Here is an 11,954-nt window from a genome sequence, read left to right as displayed (position 1 = left end):
AGGGGAGTAAACCTAGAAGTCTTAGGGGCTCTGAAAAGCATATTCCCAGATTTCTATGCTGGGTTGAGATGTTTATTACACAAGAGTAGACAGCTACCCATGTGCCCTTTCTCTTCCCCAGTCTAACTCTTTAGGAAAGAGTAGACTGAGCTTCAAGGAACAACCCTCGATTCTGGCACCATTCATAGGTCTATTCCCAGCCTTAGTTGCCTTGTTAGAGATCAGGAAGAATGGTGGGAACACAAGGGAAAAACTTCAAAAAAGAAGGGAAAAAAAGAATGGTGGGAGAATGAGAAGCCTGTACCCCAAACACCCTGGTGAGAAAAAGAAGGGGGAAGGAATTTTTTACTCTGCCTGGCTGAGAGACAAAGTTTGCCACTATAGGGTCTTTGGTCCCTGGCTGGGTTCATTGAGGGAGTACTGTGCAATCTCAGGACCAAGGGGGAATCATGAGCATGTGTTATTATGGGTTCCCTGGGCTCAAATAAGCATAATGGGCAACTAGTTGATGCAGTAGATGGAGTGCCAGGCCTGGAGTCAGGAAGGCTCTTGTCCCTGAGTTCAAATCTGGCCTCAGATACTTCCTAGCTGTGTGACCCTGAACAAGTCACTTAACCCTATTGGCCTCAGTTTCCTGATCTGTCAAATGAGCTGGAAAAGGAAAATGGCAAACCACTCCAGTATCTTTGCCAGGAAAACCCCAAATGGGGTCATGAAGAGTCAGACATGACTAAAATGACTGAATGACAACAAAAGTTAATGTTGTATTCGTAGGGGTATGATTTTGGAGTTTGGGAGCCAAGGTGTCATAGGAGCTATTTGTGTGGGGGTCCAGTGGGACTCTGTAGTACTGTTATTGTGAGGCCCTGTGGTGGTTTTGTGGAATCTCTAGATTCAGATTAGCTCACAGGAATTCAGTTCAATTTAACATTTATCAAGGACCTCTCATGTACAAATCACTCTATTAGATACTGAGTATACCAAGAAAGAGGATGTCTCCTGTCTTCCAAAAGTTTACATTCTACTAGGGGCAGGGGGAGAGAAGGAAATACAAAATTCGTGCTAAATATAATACAAGGTCATTTGAGGAAGAGAAAGAATATTGACAACCAGGGGGAGGGGATCAGAAAAGTCTTCATCTAGGACACCTTTGCATTACACCTTAGTGGAAGGCATTTTTGGAGATGGAGTGCCACTTTTGGAGAGCTGACTTAAACATGGAATTCCACACATGGGTGTGGAATGTAGTATATACTCCTGACAACTCTGCCTTTTTCCAGAAGTTTTGACTGGAAAGCCACTGGAAGATAGAAAAATGTATGACAGTATATACATTTCCCTAAATCCCTGAGTCTCATCCTCCTTCCTCCTACCACCAGATTTGGAGAGAAGAAGAAGAAAGCTAAGCTCCACCAAGTAACTTTTTTTTTTTTTTGGTGAGATGATTGGGGTTAAGTGACTTGCCCAGGGTCACACAGCTAGTAAGTGTTAAGTGTCTGAGGCCAGATTTCAACTCAGGTCCTCCTGAATCCAGGGCCAGTGCTCTATTGACTGTGCCACCTAGCTGCTCCCACCAAGTAACTCTTAACCAGCATTCTGTTTCCTTGTATGATAAAGCATGTGTGAGCAACATTAGGCATTGCCTGTGCATTGGGAAATGATGGTCAGAATGTATGTGGCAGAAACAAGAACCAAATCAAGATTGTTATAATTTTGTGTTGGGGCAACTATGGGGAGAGGTTCTTATATTTTGCAAATGGGGCCACTCAAAAATCTGAAAAAGCTTTTCTGCCCCACATTCATACAAATAGCAAATGTGAAAGTCAGAAACTATAGTTTCAGCAAGTAGACTGGGGACACAATTGATCAAGGACCTCCTTGATCAACCTCCTGCTATATTTAATATTTCAGACTAATGTCCCATTTCCTCTGTCAATATCTCTAGATAAAAAAATTAATCAGGTTCTTCTTTCACAACATGACTAATGCAGAAATATGGTAAATGTGATTGTACATATATAGCCTATATCAGATTGCTTGCTGTCTTGGGGAGGGGGGAGGGAGGGAGAAAAATTTGGAACTAGAAATCTTATAAAAACAAATGTTGAAAACTATCTCTACATGTAACTAGAAAATAATAAAAACTTTTATGATAAAAAAAATAATCAGGGCAGGCCCTGTATGTCCCAAACCCTATGTCTATTCAGAGTAGTCTTTTTTTTTTTTAAAGTGAGGCAATTGGGGTTAAGTGATTTGCCCCGGGGTCACACAGCTAGTAAGTGTTATGTGTCTGCGGCCGTATTTGAACTCAGGTACTCCTGACTCCAGGGCCGGTGCTCTATCCACTGCTCCACCTAGCTGCCCCCAGAGTAGTCTTAAAGAGCATGTAAGTCAGTGTCTTGTGATAAAGCATGAAATACTAGAGCCTTGGCAAAGCCTGTCCATACACACTAGATAGTGTGCTGATGGAAACCTTCACTGTGGGATTGAATGGACTGCCATCTGGCTACTTAGTTAATGAAGTGAGAACCTGCTTCTCAGCATGCAGAAAGGAGAAAGGGAGCCAAGTATGGACAGTTCTTCCAATATGGAATCACTTGGGACACCGGCCACATGCACAGGCAGCCTGTACCACATAAGGTTGTATATTAGAAGCGGAAGGCACCTTAGACGTCATCTGGTCTAGTTCACTTCTTTTAACTGAGTCCCTTTCTATTGCAGGGGGTGGGGGGAAGGATAGGACTTTGCTTGAGGTGGAGGGATGATGATAACTGATGACAAAAAGAGAGAAGAACTGGTCAATCCTCCTTTGGCTTTCTCTGCAAAGAGAATGACCTTTATACTGGAAATGACAGAACAAACAGGGAGTGACAAGGAGCTGGTACCCAAGATAAGCTAGGGAGATGGTGAGAGATATAGCACCTCCCTGCTGTCCATGAATTCAAGTCGACTGGCACTGATGAACTACATCCCTGGGTTATGGACAATGTGATTGGGAGAGATACCCCAAAACACAAATGTCCTGGCCAATAGAAAAGGGAAGAAAACAGAATCTGCAGACTGTAGGCCAGTAAGCTTCACTTAGATTCCTGGGGAAATTCTACAATGAATCATTAAAGATAGGGGTGGCAAGCATCTAGAAAGGGAATCCGATTGATAAATCACCATCTTAGCTTCATCAAACACATGCCATGCTAGATGACCTCATTTCCTTTTTGGAAAAGGTTACTAAGGTAGTAGATGAGAAAGATGCTGTGGCTAAACTTTACCCTGATTTCAGAAAAGCTTTGGAACAAGTATCTCATCCTTTTCTTGGAGAGAAGATAGAGGAATAGGGATTAGATGATAAGACATTCAGGTGGATTAGGAGTTGGATGGATAGCTGGATTCCAAGTATTTAATTGTTCGATGTTAGCATGGCAAGAGGTTTTCCAGTGGGGACTGTAGGAATCTATGCTTGGCCCTGTGCTGTTTTAACATGTTTATCAATAACTTGGATGAAAGTACAGATGGTAGGTTTAGCAGATTTGTAGATGATGTAAAGTTGGGAGGGATAGCTAACAACGTGGATGACAGAATCAGGTTCCAAAAGAACCTTAACAAGCATTGGTCTGAATGGAAGAAAGTGAAGTTAGAGATAGATTTATAAGTCTTACAGTTGGATACAATAAAGTAAAATAAAAACAACTTCATAAGTAGAAGATGGGGAGGCACAGAGAGATATTAGTTGTTCAGAAAAAGATCTGAGGGTTTTAGTGAAATGCAAAATCATTACAAGTCAGCTCCATCCTGTGGTAGCCATGAAAGTAAATGCAGTCTTGGACTGCATTAAGGGGGCGGGGCATAGCTTCTAGGAATAGGGAAGCTGTAGAATGATGTTCTTTGCTTTTGCCAGACCTGATCCTGTTCAGAAGGGTCTTGAGTCTGTGATATATGCAAATTGTCTGAGGGAACTGGGCTTATTCACTTTAGAGAAGACTCTGGGTGAGTTTGCCTTCAGGTGTTTGAAAGACTATTTTGTGGAAGGATTAGATTTGTTCTGTTTTGCCATAGAGAGCCAGGTGGGGATCAATGGATGGAAATTGCAAAGCATCAAGTCTCACGATGCCAATGAATTGAGCTTTCTGGCCTCTCTCTTCCAGAGCTGGCTGGCTGCACCTCTTCCCTCAGAGCTCTAGGGGTCACCCTAAGGGATTGGGGTGTCTCTTCTCTAAAGCTATTGGCTGGAGCCCAAACCCTGATGTGGGTCCCCCACACACTGTTAGCCATCAGTTATTAGTACCCTAGTTCCATTTAATCAATTGCCTCAAAGAAAAATAACAAGAACAGAAGCTTTCTGCTTTCCTTCTTATCTTCTTTGCATTGGTTTTGTTTGTGCAAAAACTTTTACATTAATGCAGACAAAATGATCCACGCTGCATTTCATAATGTTTTCTATCCCATCTTTGGTCACAAATTATTCTCCTCTCCATATATCTGACAAGTAAACTATTAAACCTCCCTTTTCTAATTTGCCTATGGTATCACCCTTTATGTCTAGATCTTGTACCCATTTTGACTTTACTTTGGTATATGGTGTAAGATGTTGGTCTGTGTCTAGTTTCTGCCATATTATTTGTTACTTTTCCCAGCAGTTTTTGTCAAATAGTGAGTTCTTATCCTGGAGGCTAGAGTCTTTGGGTTTATCAAACAGGAGATTGCTACATTCATTTACTGCTGTGTTTTGTGTGCCTAACCTATTCCGCTGATTCACCTCTCTATCAGAACAGTCTTTAACACTTTTCTATATCCAAACCATTTCTAGATGAGAGAGAGCCAAACTGACATAGTTCCCCCCACTGCCTTCTGAGATGCCTCTCTCTCCAACCTGAGATGATTTGTGGGCACATTTATAGAAACTCTTAAACAAAGAAAATTATCATAATGTGTTAAATACAGTTTGGGGTTGATACTCCCATAACAGTCACTCTCCAATTTTTTCCTTGATCACTCCCTAAGAACTAAAAAGGCTTCTGTAGGTCAATACTAACTCAATTCTTGAATGAAAAAGAAGACATCCCCCTTAAGTGGGTGAGTGGCTGTCACCAATCACTTCAGGGTATTGGGCAAACAATGAGAATCTAGGTGAGAGTTAAGTTTGGTTATCACCTTTTCTCCATTTCCTAGAACCTTAGCCTTTGTTCTGTCACCTTTGATTCATTCATATGATTTTTTTTTTTTTTTGGTGAGGCAATTGGGGTTAAGTGACCTGCCCAGGGTCAAACAGCTAGTAAGTGTCAAGTGTCTGAATCCGGATTTGAACTCAGGTCCTCCTGACTCCACTGTGCCACCTAGCTGCTCCTATTCATGGGATCTTAAAAGTGAAAAGTCTGGAAAGAGTTTTTAGACTGGAGAAATCATTATTTCATAATATTTTCAGTTGAGATCCAACCAATCTGGAGAGCAATTTGGAACTATGCCCAAAGAGCTATAGAAGTGTGCATATATACCTTTTGACCCAGCAGTACCACTGCTAGGTTTATATCCCAAAGACATCCCCCCAAAGAGAAAAAGATTTATTTGTACAAAAATATTTATAGCAGCTCTTTTTGTGGTGGCTAAGAATTGGAAGTCAAAGGAATGCCCATCAATTGGGGAATGGCTAAACAAGTGGTACATGATGGTGATGGAATATTATTATGCTATAAGAAATGACAAGCAGGATGATTTCAGAAAATCCTGGAAAGACTTGTATGAGCTGATGTATATTAAAGTGAACAGAACCAAGAGAACATTGAGTACAGAGACAGCAATATTGTTAGATGAAGAACTATGAATGACTTAGCTATTCTCAACAATACAATGATCCAAGACAACCCCAAAGGACTCTTAATGAAATATACTATCCACCTCCAAAGAAAGAACTGATATTGATAGAACACAGACTGAAGAATCATATTTATCACTTACTTTCATTCAAGTTTTTTTGTACAAAATGACAATCCATGACTACTCATGTATAACTTATTTTGAATAATATGGTAATGTTTTACATGTATAACCCATATCTGATTGCTTACAGCCTCAGGGAGGGGAGAGGGAGGGAAGGAGGGATAAAAATTGGAACTCAAAAGTATAAATAAAATATTTTCAGCTGAACTACATATTCTTCCACAGAACTCAGACCTGTATTCACTGACCGCAGGTCAGCATTGGCTGGGTAGCTTGGCATTTCCCCTTAGTGTATAATCTCTCTTTTCTCATTGGAACTAGCAGACTGGAAGGCAGGAAAAAGTTGAAAAAAGAAATTAGTTCAACTAATCTATTTAAATACATCCCCAGTTCTGACTAGGAAGTTGTGGACAATTGAAGCGGCTGCTTCTTACCATGAGGTTAGCAGACCAGAACTAGTTATAGAATATCTGCACATGCTCCAAAGTCCATGTAGGAATTGCATATGCTGAACATTCTGCACATGCTTGTAAAAACTGGGCCCTTCAGCCAATCTCCCATTACACTCATCATTCACTCGGAGCTTAAGATTGGCTCAGGGTGAGTCTCCTGACACATCAGGACAAACAGGTCAGTCCTCTTATATATCACACAAAAATGCCTACCGAGTACAGCTGACCAAAAGTAGCCTAGCCCACCTGAGGAAGTGATGGCTGGCCCTGCTTTGGAGGTCTAAACAGAACTCGTCAGCTCGGTTACAGGAGGTATTCTTTCCATGGTGGACTGGATGGCCAGCAACTGCCCTCTCCCTCTTACATTTAGCAATTTTGGAAAAGGTTAAGTTACTTGCCCTCAGGGAGAGACAGATGGTAACATGTGCCAAGCAAGTCAAAACATCACCACCTTGACCACCTTATCCCCTCGAATCCCCAGAACCTGGACCCCAAGAGTCCTCGAAATAGCATCTCTTCCAGCACAGTGCCCACAACCATTATCCCACGACCAGAAAGCAACTCTGAAGCAACTGCTCCCACAACAAGTGAAGACTGCAAAGAAAATGCATGCTAACCCAAGTCCTTGACACTGCCAAATCAGAACCTGATTTATATCAGAAATGACAGGAGAGACACTGACATCTTATTTAATTACAAATTCGCTAGTGCACCCTAACCATCTGACTTCTGTATGTGTTGTGTTCCCCCATTAGAATGGGAGCTCCTGACGTTTCTATTTGTATCCTCAGGGCTTTGCATATTATAACTGATTAAGAAATGCTTTTTAAAAAAAATTAATCATAAAAGTATTTTATTGGGGGCAGCTAAGTGGTGCTGTGGATAAAGCACCGGCCATGGATTCAGGAGGACCTGAGTTCAAATCCAAACTTAGACACTTGCCACTTACTAGTTGTGTGACCTTGGGCAAGTCACTTAACCCTCATTGCCCTGCAAAACAATAAAAAAAATTAAAATTTATTTTCCAATTGCATGTAAAGATAAATTTCAAGATTTGTTTTCATAAGATTTTTAGTTCCAAATTTTCTCCCTCCCTCCCTTCCCTCCTCCCTCCCTAAGACAGAAAGCAATCTGATATAGGTTATATATGTGCAATCACATTAAACATTTCTGCATTAGTCATGTTGTGAAAGAAGAATCAGAATACAAGGGAAAAACCTCAAAAAAGAAACAAAAAACAACAAAAAAGTAGAAACAGTATGGTTCAATCTGCATTCAGAATCCACAGTTCTTTTTTCTGGATGTGGAGAACATTTTCCATCATGAGTTCTTTGGAATTGTCTTAGATCATTGCACTGCTGAGAAGAGCCAAGTCTATAATAGTGGATCATCCCACAATGTTGCTGTTACTGTGTACAATATTCTGATGGTTCTGCTCACTTCACTCAATATCAGTTCATGTAAGACTTTCCAGGTTTTTCTGAAATCTACCAGCTCATCATTTCTTTTTTTTAATCATAAAAGTATATTATTTTCTAGTTACATGTAGAGATAGTTTTCTTTTTTTTTTTTTTTTAGTGAGGCAATTGGGGTTAAGTGACTTGCCCAGGGTCACACAGCTAGTAAGTGTTAAGTGTCTGAGGTCGGATTTGAACTCAGGTATTCCTGACTCCAGAGCCGGTGCTCTATCCACTGTGCCACCTAGCTGCCCCTAGAGATAGTTTTCAACATTTGTTTTTAGAGGATTTCTAGTTTCAAATTTTTCTCCCTACCTTCCCTCCCCCCTCCCCAAGACAGCAAGCAATCTGATATAGGTTATATATGTACAAGCACATTAAATATATTTCTGCATTAGTCATGCTGTGAAAGAAGAATTAGAGCAAAAGGGGAAAAAAACATAAACAAAAAAATAGAAATAGAAATAGTATGGTTCAATCTGCATCTAGATTCCACAGTTCTTTTTTTCTGGATGTGGAGAGCATTTTCCATCATGAGTCTTTTGGAACTATCTTGGACCATTGTATAGCTGAGAAGAGTCAAGTCTATCACAGTTGATCAACACACAATGTTGTTGATACTGTGCACAATGTTCTCCTGGTTCTGCTTATCTCGCTCAGCATCAATTCATGTAAGTCCTTCCAAGTTTCTCTGAAATCTGCCTGCTCGTCGTTTCTTACAGAACAATAGTATTCCATTACATTCATATACCACAACTTGTTCAGCCATTCCCCAATTTAAGGGCATTCCCTCAATTTCCAATTCTTTGCCACCACAAAGAGAGCTGCTATAAATATTTTCGTACATGTGGGTCCTTTTCCCTTTTCTATGATCTCTTTGGGATACAGACCTAGTAGGGGTACTACTGGGTCAAAGGGTATGTACAGTCCCATAGCCTTTTGGGCATAGTTACAAATTGCTCTCCAGAATGGTTGGATCAGTTTACTACTCCACCAACAATGCATTAGTGTTCCAATTTCTCCAACATTTATTATTTTCCTTTTTTGTCGTATTAGCCCATCTGATAGGTGTGAAGGTGGTACCTCAGAGTTGTTTTAATTTTAATTTCTCTAATTAGTATTTTATTTAGAGCATTTTTTCATATGGCAATAGATAGCTTTGATTTCTTCATCTGAAAATTGCCTGTTCATATCCTTTCACCATTTCTCAATTGGGGAATGACTTACATTCTTATAAATTTGATTTAGTTCCCTATATATTTTAGAAATGAGACCTTTATCAGAAACACTGGCTATATAAATTGTTTTCCAACTTTCTGCTTCCTTTCTAATTTTGGCTGCATTGCCTCTGTATAAAACCTTTTTAATGTAATGTAATAAAAATCATCCATTTCATAACATTCTCTCTCTCTTGTTTAGTCATAAATTCTCTTCTCCATAGATCTGAGAGGTAAACTATTCTTTTCTCTCCTAATTTGCCTATGGTATCACTCTGTGTCTAAATCATGTACCCATTTGGACTTTATTTTGGTATACAGTGTAAGATGTTGGTCTATGCCTAGTTTCTGCCATGCTATCTTCCAGTTTTCCCAGCAGTTTTTGTCAAATACTGAGTTCCTATCCCAGAAGCTGGAGTCTTTGGGTTTATCAAGAAATGCTTTAAAAAAATTCGTTGTCATTGATAAAATATCACAGATAGTAATAGTTGATTTAGGATTTGAACCCAGGTCTTCTGGCTCCAAATACAATACTCTTTCCACTATACCATATTACCTTTGCTTGAAATAATGCTGGAAAAATAGGTTGGAGGTAAACTGTGAAGTGCCTTATATGCCAAGCTGAAGATTTTGTACCTTATACTAGAGGCAATGGGAAAACATCAAAGGTTTTTCCACTCAGTCCCCTCAAACTATTATCCTATCATCCTTCTAATTTCACTACCATTCTTGGGAGAAATTGTTTATATTTGTTTCCTTTACTTCCTCATGTTCTACTCACTTCTTGACACCCCCCCCCCAAATTGATTTTCAAGGTGGATAGTGTCCTGGGCTTTGAGTCACAAAAGATCTGAGTTCAAATCTAGCTTCAGATACTATCTGTCTGCTCCTCAACCTTAGTTTTCTCAACTGTAAAATGGGGATCAGAATAGCACCTACCTTGCAAGGTTGTTGTGAAGATCAAATAAACTAATATTTGCAAAGCACCTCGCAGTACCTGGCAGCCAAGGGGCACAACGGCTAGAGTGCCAAGCCTGGAGTCGGGAAGACTCATTTTCCAAAGTTCAAAACTGGCCTCAGACACTTCCTAGCTGTGTGACCCTGGGTAAGTCACTTAACTTTGCCTCAGTTTCCTCATCTGTAAAATGAGCTGGAGAAGGAAATGGCAAATCACTCCAGTATCTCTGCCAAGAAAATCCCAAATACGATCATGAAGAGTCACAGAACAGAAAATGTTTATTCTCTCTGCCATCACTCAACTGAAATATTCTCCTAATTGTCAAATACAATGTTTTCTTATTCTTCATCCTTCCAGCCTCTCAATAAGCATTCCACACTACTGACCAAGCCTTCTTAGATATACTCACCTCTACTTGTCCCTATTAGGCCTCTTCCTTTTATCTCCATTTGCTGGATCATCATTCATGTCCTGTCACCTATAAATGCATGTACCCCACAACTCTTTCCTGAGCCCCCTGGTCTTCCCTCTACAACTGTTCTTCCTTGGAAATCTCATCAACTCCCCTGGGCTGAGTTATCTCTCTCTAAATGATCCTAACTCTGCACATTCAGACCTTGTTTTATTCTGGTGTTCCAATTCCAATTCCAATTCCAATTCCCTCGACATCTCCATCTAGATGTCTCACAGGTCCCTCAACCTCCGTATATCCCAAAGAGAATTCTTTATCTTTTCTCCCTAAACTTACTCCTCTTCCTATATACCCTGTTTCTCTTGAGGGGACTACTATTTTTCAGGTCATGAAACTTTGGAATAATCCTCAACTCTTCCTTCTTCCTCAATACCCATATACAGTTTCCAAGTCCTACCTCCACAACATAACTCCCATTAGTCCTCTTACCAACTCACACAGCCACTGTACTAATTCAGGTCCTTATCACTTCTAGCCTGAACTATAGCAATTAGTCTCCCTGCCATAGTTTTCTCACCTCTCCAAACTTCCACACAGCTGTCAAATTTTTTAATTGTTTTTTTTTTCGGGATTTAACCACAAAGCATTTACATATATGCAAGTAGAATACAAAAAGATAACTGTACAGGAAAACATTAGTCTACAGAAAAGAGGGAAAAAAATTTTTTTAAAAGGCTAAACCTGGGGGTGTTAGGTGGCACTGCAGTGGATAAAGCACCAGCCCTAGAGTCAGGAGGACCTGAGTTCAAATCCAGCCTTAGACACTTGACACTTACTAGCTGTGTGAACTTGGGCAAGTCACTTAACTCTCATTACCTAGCCCCCCCCAAAAAAGGCTAAATCTGGGTGACTAGTTGTTATCAACCAATAATCACTTGCTTTTTAAAAAGTATATAATAAATTCAATAAGTTACTTTCCCAAAATGTCCTCCTTGTCTGTACTTCCTAATGAAACTTCCTCCCGTTTTCTTTTGTGCATTAAAAATATTTCAGGATTGTGCAGCTAGGTGGCGCTATAGTGGATAGAGCACCGGCCCTGGAGTCAGGAGGACCTGAGTTCAAATCCAGCCTCAGACACTTAACACTAGCTGTATAACCCTGGACAAGTCATGTAACCCCAATTGCCTCGCCAAAAAAAGAAAATTTCAGGGACACTCTCTTTTTGGCATCCCTATTGTTAATCCTCCTCCCCCATTTCGTTCCCCCATTTAAAAATGGGGTCAGGGGGCAGCTAGGTGGCACAGTGGATAGAGCACCAGCCCTGGATTCAGGAGGACCTGAGTTCAAATCCGGCCTCAGATACTTGACACTTACTAGCTGTGTGACACTGGGCAAGTCACTTAACCCTCATTGCCTGGCAAAAACAAAAAAAAAATTAAAACGGGGTCAGCGGAGGGAAACCTTATAATAAATAAGCATAGTCAAGCATCGTCCACACTATGGTCATGTCTAAAAATATGTGCCCTT

The sequence above is a fragment of the Dromiciops gliroides genome, chromosome 3 (assembly GCF_019393635.1).
Source record: "Dromiciops gliroides isolate mDroGli1 chromosome 3, mDroGli1.pri, whole genome shotgun sequence".
Taxonomy (NCBI): domain Eukaryota; kingdom Metazoa; phylum Chordata; class Mammalia; order Microbiotheria; family Microbiotheriidae; genus Dromiciops; species Dromiciops gliroides.
This window is presented reverse-complemented; position numbering follows the sequence as displayed.